The following is an 11,123-nucleotide window of genomic DNA, read 5'->3' as shown; positions in this document are numbered from 1 at the left end:
AAATGTTTTAAAATTAAAAATATTGACTTTCATTTAAAATACAAACAATAACATTAATTTTAGAATTGTTAAGCTTATCTAATGTTTTCCGTTAAACGTGAACCAATTTCTAACGATACAAAATATGAGTTATGTAACATTTTTTTTACACTAAGACTAAGGATATATATAATATATATTATATATACATCGGAATGGAGACGTAATGTTTGTTTCGTAAAGTACTATTTCATTACTTTCACAATATTCTTAAATTAAGTTTAGTTTACTAATAGCTTAATGATAAAAATACATTCTAACTCGGTGAATTGTACTCCAACCATATGTTACGAAACAATTTTGGTCTCTTTATAAATATTAATTAATATTTGATTTAATGTATACAATATTATACAATACATACGCAGAGCCTAGTTGTCTGTGAATTACATCTGAATAATGTATATTATGAAAACCATAAGACTTAATATAGATCCCTAACATTCAGCATTTCACTGAAAAGATTTAGTTTAAACTTTAAAGTTAAACTAACTCAAGTTTAAACTTTAATCCATTAAACCAATTTATGTTGGGTTATCATATTTTACGTAAATAATATACTTAATATTGTTGATTTAAGCTCCAGCTTTAATAATTTTTTTATGTCTAATAAATTGTTAGCTAAGATTTTTTTTATCTATTAAATTTGTTTAAAATGTAGGCGATTGTTTAATTTGTACGTACAGTATATTTGTTTTTGTTATACTCGCATATAACATTGTTTTTATTATTTTTTGTTTTAAATAAAAACCTACACTTCGGGTGAGTTATTTTATCTGTCCTATCCTCTGGTGTTCTTCTTTGATCGACAAAGGTTTAGCTATGACAAAAAAAAAAACTCAGCATTCATAACATATTGTAACATCTATATTTTATACAACCATCATAAGGAAATTTAAAAATAACTTTTGTTATAAAATTGTATTATGTAAGTGTGCACCAAGTACAACTGTTTGAATAATTTATATGATAATATTATATTATAATATTTAATATTATCATTATTATTATTAAACAATATGACAATATATACGTAATACCTACGTCTTTTACTCAGCATTAGTGTTGACGAAATCCTACACTTGAATAGTTAAATCTTGAGTTATATCCATTTTCTTACGATTTAAGATTTTGGATGAAGCGATGTATTGTTATTATAATGAAAGGAGTGTGTGTTTTTTTTTTGTGTGTCTGTGAAAAGTCTAAAAATATTACCGTAAATACCTAGCATTTTCACTGATTAGCATTTTCTATACACCATAACATTTTCAAAATATTTTGACTTAATAGTTCAATTGTTTTGAGTTTTTTTTTCTATAAATGTCAATAAAATTTTATGCATTGGGTAAAAAAGCTTAAAGACTTAATACAAGGCTCATAATATATTTTTACAATGGTAGCTGAAAATATTAAAAATACATAGTCACAAATTTTTTTTATAAACATTTGAATTTTGAATTTTGACAACATACGTAAAAATCGTGAAAATTTGTAAATTATTTTAAGTCAGAATCGAATTCATAAAAATGTATTTATTTAAATTCAAGATTTGAAAATATACAGTACAAGATTCTTCATAAAGTTTCCTTTGTTTTATAAAATGAAAAATATCTTCCAGAAAGTCAAATTATATTTTTATTAGTATTTGAATTTAGAATTTGTAAAACAATGGATATTCACTCGATATCTATTGTACCGATATTCTTATTTAGTTATTATTCAAAAACGAATAACTGTAGAAACATGAAATTTTAACTTTTTTAAAGTTATATATAGACATTTTAAATTTTAAATTGTTTTAGTTTTTATTGTATAAATGTCAATATCATTTTTACTCGTTGGGTCTAAAATCTTAAAAATCAAACATACAATACACGCTTATACAAGCTGCCAATTGGATAAGCTGCACTGATCGGATAAGAAAAAATGTACGAACATCATTTGATCTCCATTTTTATTACAACCGCAATTCGTCCATCTCAGTTAAGTACATAGAACTTTTATATACTTGTCAAACAAAAAAAAAACAATTTTACATTACAATAGGTATCTCCACAAATTAAAAACAAAAAAAGCGTTGGGTTCATGAATTAGTTTGGTTTTAATGCTTAATTAAATGAATACAACTTTTTTAAAATATATATCAAGAGTCTTTGTTCCGCATTTTATATATAGATCCGAGAAAAACATTTGTACAATTATTTTCATCAAGTTTAAAACATACATCACTAATGCACAAATTTACATTACTATAGTTTTATTATTAGCACTATTTCATAACCTTAACTAATTAATGTAAATTTGGTAACTGTATATTAAAAGTTCACATTACACATGGTTAATACAAATGGTTGATATATGGTGTAATAAAACAATTGAAACTACCATGAAATATTTATTTCAAATGTAGGTACAACTAATTGTTTAATAACAGGACGCCTCGAGTATATTATATAGGATAACTTAGGAGTAGTCCAAATTTTAAGATTTTTACTTAAGCATAAGTAACTAGGTATAATAATTTTAATTTGTGAGCGTTTACTTCCATTATAATCATTAGTGTCTAAATTATTCATATTTTTAAAATATTAAAAATGTTTATTGTTTTTTGTTTTGTATATGTATAATATGGAGTGTGAGTATGTGCGTATGTGTGATTAATTATTACTTGTTTGTTATTTTCGCTGAATGTTTTTTTTTTTTTTTTTTGCTAGTAATTACAATTTCATTTTCTCTAAAATAATGCATGTTATTTATCAAATATCGAATACTATTTCAAAAAAGTTATGAAGTACATTTTTTTTCAAGTGATCGGCAATTGTTTTATTTTTATTTTGAAAACATTTAATTAATATATATTTTATGATCAGAGAAATTCTACAAGTTCAATATAAAGGCAATTTGCTTTTAACCATTTAGCCAATCATACAAAAACTACTAATGTTAAATAATTTAGTTCACTTCATTGCACTGTCATACACATACACACACTGTATAGGTGAAACTAAGAACTGAACAAAAATAAAATTTTTAAGAAAAAGAATCATGTTACAAGCGTAATAAATGTTTAATAAATGGTACCTATAACATAATAAACACCATTTTATATTATAAATTATACCTAATTCACCTTTTATTTTAAATTTAATTCATATACGTTTATAATAAGGTAGATAATCAAAATATAATTCAATATGTTAATTAATAGTCATTTGATAGCTTGCAAAATATTTTTTCTTCAAATACTTTTTAAAATTATACTATAGTATTATTGAAGTGATCATCGTCAAGATTTTCAAAACAGTTTTTTTTACAAGAAATATACAATCTATACAATTAAGCACAATAAAACAAGTATATGTGAGATGAGGGTAACAAAACATTATGGGGTTACTTGAAGAAGAAGCCACCCATCAGTACCTAGTACTTAGCTTGTTTATTATTTGATTACTTACAACTTATTAAGATTAAGTTAGATGATCCCTACACCATTTCCTTTTTAGTCTGCAACGGGAATTTCCAGGAAGTGACGGGATATGTAAAGAAGATTTTCATGATTTTCTAATTTTCAAAACAGTTAAAAAAATATATTTACTGTCTTATCATCGTGGGATATGCAGGGTGTATTTTATTCATTCAAGTTACAGTTTAAATTAAGTCAGTTCTGAATAAAAAGTATACATCATTTAATATTAATTGACAAAAGATGTATATATTCAGAAAAAAAAAACAATTGTTTAAATAATTTAAAATATTTAACGCGCTTCGAACGAAGAACAATCCACGGCTACGACTACGAGTATATTCATTATTTAATAGTATATGCAGAACACGAATCATCATAATTGATTATTCAAAACATTCATTGATTACATTAGAATTTCAAAAGGCTGTTTTGATCACTTATTAGTTTGCGTTCGTATCCCTCTCACACATACAATGTAGATGATAATGATATTTTCTAATAAAAACTCAGCGTCGACTGCGGTCTGCCTATCAGTGTCCCAAAAACGTATACAGAACGTGCATCAGAATTAAATAACAGGTCCGCCATATTGATTCGGTTCTCACGAGGCGTCATGGAATCGCAAAAAAAATTTTATTTTTATTTTTTCTATTATTTCGACGCTGTGACGCAATCATAAACAGCCTATATAATAATATACTCTAATGTATCTATACAGCCTGTAGCAAAGGTATTCAAATATTATCCACCCCGTTGCTCTTTTGTGTCTTCTCGATATGTTGACATGGTTCCTCAAAATATTTTAGAAAACATTTAAACACGGAATACGAATACAATACGGGTGATATAGTCATACAATATGACTTTGTAATAGGTAGAGGAAATAAAACATCAAAATATGGTCACTTGTTTTTTTTACGTTTCGTTGTCGTTTCCATTATCACTTTAATGATTATAAAATAATCATATATAATTATATATATATATTAATTATATTATAATATTTCCTACGTTGCTTTTGGTTTCCTGTTCTTCCTGCCAACTCCTGTGAAGTCCCTGAAATAAGCCACGGCGCGTGGCGCACATAGGTACCTATAATAATATGCACGTGCCACATAATATGCATATTATACATTTACACGTTTTTTACAATGAACGTATTACAATAAAATTGTTTACGAGAATGCCGACAATACACAGAGGCACTCGATCAGCTGAACATCCCAACCACCTTAGATGCAGCCCTCGGTCCAAATGCAGACTCCACATTCAAAATTTTGTCTCTATAATACTGCAGTACTATTAAATTCTGATTGTTAAGGGTATTTGCTAAATTCACAATGATTGTAAAATAATTGATAAAAACTCAACAAACCCAATTCCTTTATTCGATAAACATGTAAATGTATAATTTAAATAAGATGTAGATAAACGAATATAGATTAGTTACGATAGTTGTAAAATTGAAGTACATATTTCATATAAAAACTGCTACTGTACATAGTTTATTGAAATATTTTAAGCATAATATACCTATTCATTAAATCCTTAAAATAGAAGATATTTAAACAGTTAAAAGCACTACTAGTTTAACCCGAATATGTATAACGTTGGCAGATACTTTATTTCGTCTAAAGTGTAAATGGATGTTTTGGTAAAGACATGAGAGATTTTCGAACTCACTCTGACACCGAATACCGATGGCATTGAAAGTCAATATAAAGTGTAGTTTGTTAATATATATATAAGTCATAAATAGTGTGTTACTTTTAGACGATTTAACGGGTTAAAAATATACACCTTTTGGAAATATTATCCATAATGTATTTATTATATGAATCGACAAAATCAGTATTCGTCAACAATGTTTGAACTGTTTGAAGTATGAAATATTTTACTGTAAACTAAATATATCAATGTATTTTTAATACATTATCATTTATAAATCTATATTTTCATATTTTCATTTTCAAGTTTAAGAAAAGAATTAGTAATAACAATTTTGTGAAAGTATTATGTTTATTAAGTACCTAGGTTGTTATTAATTATTAATTAATATATAATATTATATTAATTCAATATTTTATATATTTTTTTATAATTATATAGCAATAACAAAAAAAAATCAATAAGGAGATAAAACAAATACATTTAGAATATTTGAATGTAAACCGTGTTTCTAACATTTTTAAGAAAATTGTAGGTACAACCTTCATTATAATTTATAATTTATGTTAAAAATGTGAAAAAGTTATATCTATAGACCAATAGGCCAAATGTAAAAAATTTATATTATTTATAGGCAAACGGTACAGTTAGCAATGCTTTCATTAATTACTGATTTACCACAGATTTTACTTGATTTATAGCTATGTTCTGTGTATTACACTGCTTGTACACTATCAATGGCTGAATATGATTGTCGAAATATACAATAATGTAGGTAATTAATCAATACCTATGTATTATTCCTACATTTCATTAAATTAAATTCATAAAATTGTTTTATACATTCCAATAGATTTTTAATAACTTGTTAAATGTGAATATATTTTATACAATTAGATAGGTAAGTTAATTTAACAATGAAACAAATGTTTTGTTTTAGATATACATTGTGACACAATTTTAAAATTATATTATGAAAAACATGAAATATAATAAATAATATTTAACATAATACTGTCAGACCAATGGCCAGAGCTGTCGCAGCCTTTATACTTGATAAAAAAATTAAATAAATAATATGTTGACTCTTAAAACAGTCCATATATATATTTATTGCACAAATTATTATCTACAGTAGATAGTTGTTTGTAAAACCCCTATTATTAAGCTAAACCATATATATTCTTTAAAATTGTCATTCAAAAAAATGTTATTATAGATATCAAAATTTCAATTTAAAATGATATTATGAAACCATAACATTATTGTATTTAATTATGAACTAATTAACAAACAATTATTATTTTAAATGGCAAACACCATTCTTGCCGCTAAAATAATATGTCTTATATCGTGGCATCAAAATTGTTGAATTATTTTTTAATTGAATTCAGTATATGTATTCAATACTATTCATAGTTTATTCATAGCCAAAATGTTAAAAATATTTTCTAGAACGTGTTCGACAGTGTAGCATATCAATGGTATGATGGTGCCAATAATGATAAAATACACGTACCTGCCTAATGCCGTTCTAGAATAACAATAACGATGGAGAAGAAAATAAATTAGTGATTTAGAAATTTGAGATGGAATTTGTATGGAATGTTCATAAAGTGATGACGATAATATCATTATCTTTGAAAATTTGTTATACAGTATTTCTAATATTTCATGCAATTTCATACAATTTTAATAAAATCGTTACATACTTTAGCCTATAGTTCATGTGTTCATTTTTTAAATTAAACGAACAATTCGTAGCTCACCGGATTTCGGTCCAATAAACAACAATAAATGTTTGAACAAAGACCCGGAGCATAAGGTGCTTAAATTCACTACAACTTCATTGAAATTTATTGTATTGGACTTACCGACTTTACCGAGTCAAGACAGTCTAGATAATGTTCATATTATATGGACATAGGTCATATTTAAAATAAATACCCCCAAAGTTGTAGAGTTGGAATCAACGGTAATTAATTTATTGAACAAATAATAAAATTTGGCTTTTGAAATCACTTAATTTTTAAAAGGAGTATAATTCAATTTAATAATGAGTAAAAGTTTTTACTTTTAGTACGTGTTCTTATTTCACTCATATAAAAGCATCATGGTACACATTTTGGTGTAATCTATGTAAAATACTACGAAAAATGAAAGTATCTACTTTCTTCACAACAAATAAAACAAGTCACGCGGCAACACCGCTGCGCAATGTATACAATTCAGTAATAAAACCCGCAAGGTATAGTTGAATAAAAAAAAAACTCTTGGGTTGATAAAAATAAAATTGCACATTTATTGTCTATGATAACGTTAAATGTATCAAATACATAGTCGGTAAAACGAGCGTCGTGAACTATAATATTATCATTACCTACTACGACTTAAACACTAGTATTTATAATCAACAATATTACAACCTATATATACAGACATACCTGAAAATAATTAACATTATACTTTAATAAAGGCAGTAATAACGAGACTAGAACGTACCAAGTAAAGACGAATATAGTAATAATAATAATAATATTATCACTAAATACCTTATAATACTGTCCCTATCCTCATAATTATTTTTTCTGTTTAAAATCTATAACAAATTTATGATTCTTAAAAAAAAAAATTAATCGACTGCACTATACCAAAGTGGTGTAATAACAAATAAATAATCTCGCTGTATAAACGAAATCCATTACAGAGTGCATCGTTGAATGCAGTTGCAGCTGAAGTACACCACGTTGGGGTGCATCGTCCATTATTAAAACACGATTACCTACGGCGTAAAATGAGACACTCATTTGGGTGCAAAAAAAAAAAATACAACATTACGAATGATACTGAAGGGTAATAATATTAAAAAGTCAATACAAAAATATGTCACATTGATTATTAAATTGAAAAAATACGTTGGAGAAAACAATAAATTCGGACGGAAAAAAGTGTAAATTATTGAATCAAAACAAAATGTCAAAAATATCACCTATCTTCAGAACTCACTATTACTAGAAATAACAGTAGGTATTATAATAAATTCTATAATAGGCACTGATAAAAGACACCAAGTTCAAACATAAAATTGTTGATAGACTGCAGACGTAACGGCGCGTTTCCCTAGTCGTAACGCTGCGCAACAGAATCGGACAAATTATATGCGCCCAAACGTGTTAGGGATAATATGTATGGAAATAATGTGTGTGCGCCCAAAACGCCAAGTGAATTTTCGCCCTAAAGTGGTATAGGTATTTTGATTTGTGCGTATTACTCCGCACAAAATACCGGACAACAGCCACATCGGACGTTCGCACGCACTACAGCGGGTCACCGTCGCCCATCTCGGCCTTGAGGTTGGCGCTCGACATGAGGTTGGACTGTATCCAGTGGTGTATCTCGATTGGGCACTCTGGCCGCCGGTACGCGACGTCGGCGTCCGCGGTCTTGGTGGCTGCCGACGCTCCGCCAGCGATAACCGTGCGCATCAGCTCGTCCGCGCTGCAGTCGACCACCCGCTGCCGGTTGTACACGATGGCCCGGATGAACTCGTCCGACTTGGACACGAACCGGAACTCGAAGAATATGGACATGTCGTCCCAGTACACGATCCTGGTACGGATCTCGTACCGGCTGAACGTCCGCACGAACTTGCGGTACCGGACGCTGTTGGATATGGTGAATATGAGGCCGCCGCGGCGCCGGAGCTCTTGCCACAAACCGGTGCGCAGCAGGAACTCGATGCGAGCCAGGTCGATCTCGCGCAGGTACCGGGCGTTGTTCATGTGTGACAGGTACACGTCCAGGTCAGTGGTCAGGCACACGGACGAGTATACGGCAGTGTCCGTGACCCGGACCTTCTTCTTGATGCACGTGGCCGTCACATAGCTGAACAGCGACCGTAAGAAATATGGCACATCGAACGTGCACATGAGCACCAAAATCAGTGCGAGCACTGCGCACGTCACCGTCAGTGCCGTCACCGTCAGCGCCGACGTGCCCGTACCCGCGGTGGCGCTGGCCGTCGGTGTGGCCGGAGCCGTCGTGGTCGACGACAGCAACGAAATCATCATTGCCGGGTCGGCGGCGCCCGTGGCCAACGGTTATTGATAGTAGACGCAATATCACTTATTACTATGTAGCTACTGGGAATCCGGGAATCGCATCGACCGGAAGTGGCGAGGGGAAGTCCACGCGCGATACTGAGTCGAATTCGGGCGTAGCGGTTTCGGCCGGCGACTGCGATGAAATTCGGACGCGCCAAACGTGCTGATAGGCGGCTGGTGGACGGGTTTGTGCGCGTGAGACACCGGCGCGTGCGTGCGTGGTAGACGCGATAATAATATAAACTATCAAACGTGGAAAGAAACGTGCGTATTACACAACCACGTATTATATATACCTAAGTATGATACCGGTCATACAGGACGCGACCAACGGAATGCAATAACACAATGTACACAATTATTATATATTATGACTAGCTGAACCCGTGCACTTCGTAGCCCGTTAAAAACCCTACCTCTTATAGGTATGTCTCAAATCGATATTCGATAATTATTATTCTTTAGTAAATATTGAAATGGTTTTGATGTTTAAAATATTTTATTGAACACGCCTTCAATATCATCAATACACGACACATGGTTGATAATATTTTTTATATTGAGCCCTTTAAGGATCAACGGCTTTAGACCTTTGATCTAATGCCTGTACAGTATAGATAATAAGTATAAATTGTAACTGATACTGTATGGATGAGTTATCTGTGACAAATTCAACACCCGTGGATTTGCCACTTCTTAAACTCTTATATATATATATATATAATATATTATATAAACCATTTTTCATGAATCAACAAATCCCTGTGTGAGCACTTTTTTAAAATTCAAAATTTAAAAATTGGCTTCGTAATGCATATCCTCCAGTAATATGGTACTTATGTACTATATTTCAAAATCACGAGTGCAATAGACTTGGTTATTTATCGCTTTCTCATACATACACACATACATTGCCTTTTATTAATATATATACAGGATGTATTAGAAAAATTCGACAAAAAAAAATATGTAAAATGTATGACGAAAATTGTTAGTGTTATATAATAAGTAAATCGTTTAAGAAATTAGTATATTAGCACATTCTAAAAAATCATATTTTTAAAAATTTATTACGTTCCAAATTATAATTGAACCAAAAAAATATTGAGTTTTAAAACGATTCTAAAAAATAAACTACTTGACTTATATAAATCTTTTAACCATCAAAATTGTTCATATAATCAGATTCACAAATAGACTATTTTGAATTTATCCAAAAAAAAATGTTATCAATTATTTTTAAGTTTTCTATTTTCAGTATTAAAAAATAAAATAAAAAAATTATACTTAAGATTTAAAATGTAGCGCAAGTGTCTATGAATAATATAGAAAAAAAAATTTTTAAATATTAAATACAACAAAAGTTATTCCATATGTCAGATCATTGTGACTTAATGTGAGACACTCAGTCTATAGTGACGTGAGTGAGCGCTGACACAAATTATGATGGCAATAATATCCATACTTGCATCGCATTGTGTGGTTTCCGTTTATGTCTGTTGGGAGACTATTGTGTGACGACCTAAGTTGATAAGTATAAAAAATACGCCAACCGAATAACAATATATCAGAACACCACACTTTATAGGACTAATACGTTCTAAAATAATATGTCATCGTAAGTCGAAGGCGACTACCGCATTATGACTTGTATGTGCGTCCCAATATTATAATATTTTTTATTTTTTGTACGTTATTCTACAGATGTACGAAAACATTTTATGTAATATTGTAAGCAATGAGACTATTATTTTTTTTTCCTTTGATGCATCCTATAATCTTACTAGTTTGAAAGATTATATTCCTCTTCTCCCGTAGTCTCTTGTTACCTATTTATTTACTTGTAG

The 11,123-nt window shown here is 29.7% G+C and overlaps 1 pseudogene; it reads right to left on the bottom strand.

The window, feature by feature from the left end:
* Positions 1–7,451: 7,451 nt before the first annotated feature.
* LOC107168162 (protein THEM6 pseudogene) lies at positions 7,452–9,535 on the bottom strand (annotated as a pseudogene).
* Between the last annotated feature and the right edge of the window lie 1,588 nt (positions 9,536–11,123).

This window comes from Diuraphis noxia, unplaced genomic scaffold, assembly GCF_037042655.1.
Source record: "Diuraphis noxia isolate RWA-SAM2 unplaced genomic scaffold, SU_Dnox_SAM2 contig0002, whole genome shotgun sequence".
NCBI classification, from domain to species: Eukaryota; Metazoa; Arthropoda; class Insecta; order Hemiptera; family Aphididae; genus Diuraphis; species Diuraphis noxia.
This window is presented reverse-complemented; position numbering and strand designations above follow the sequence as displayed.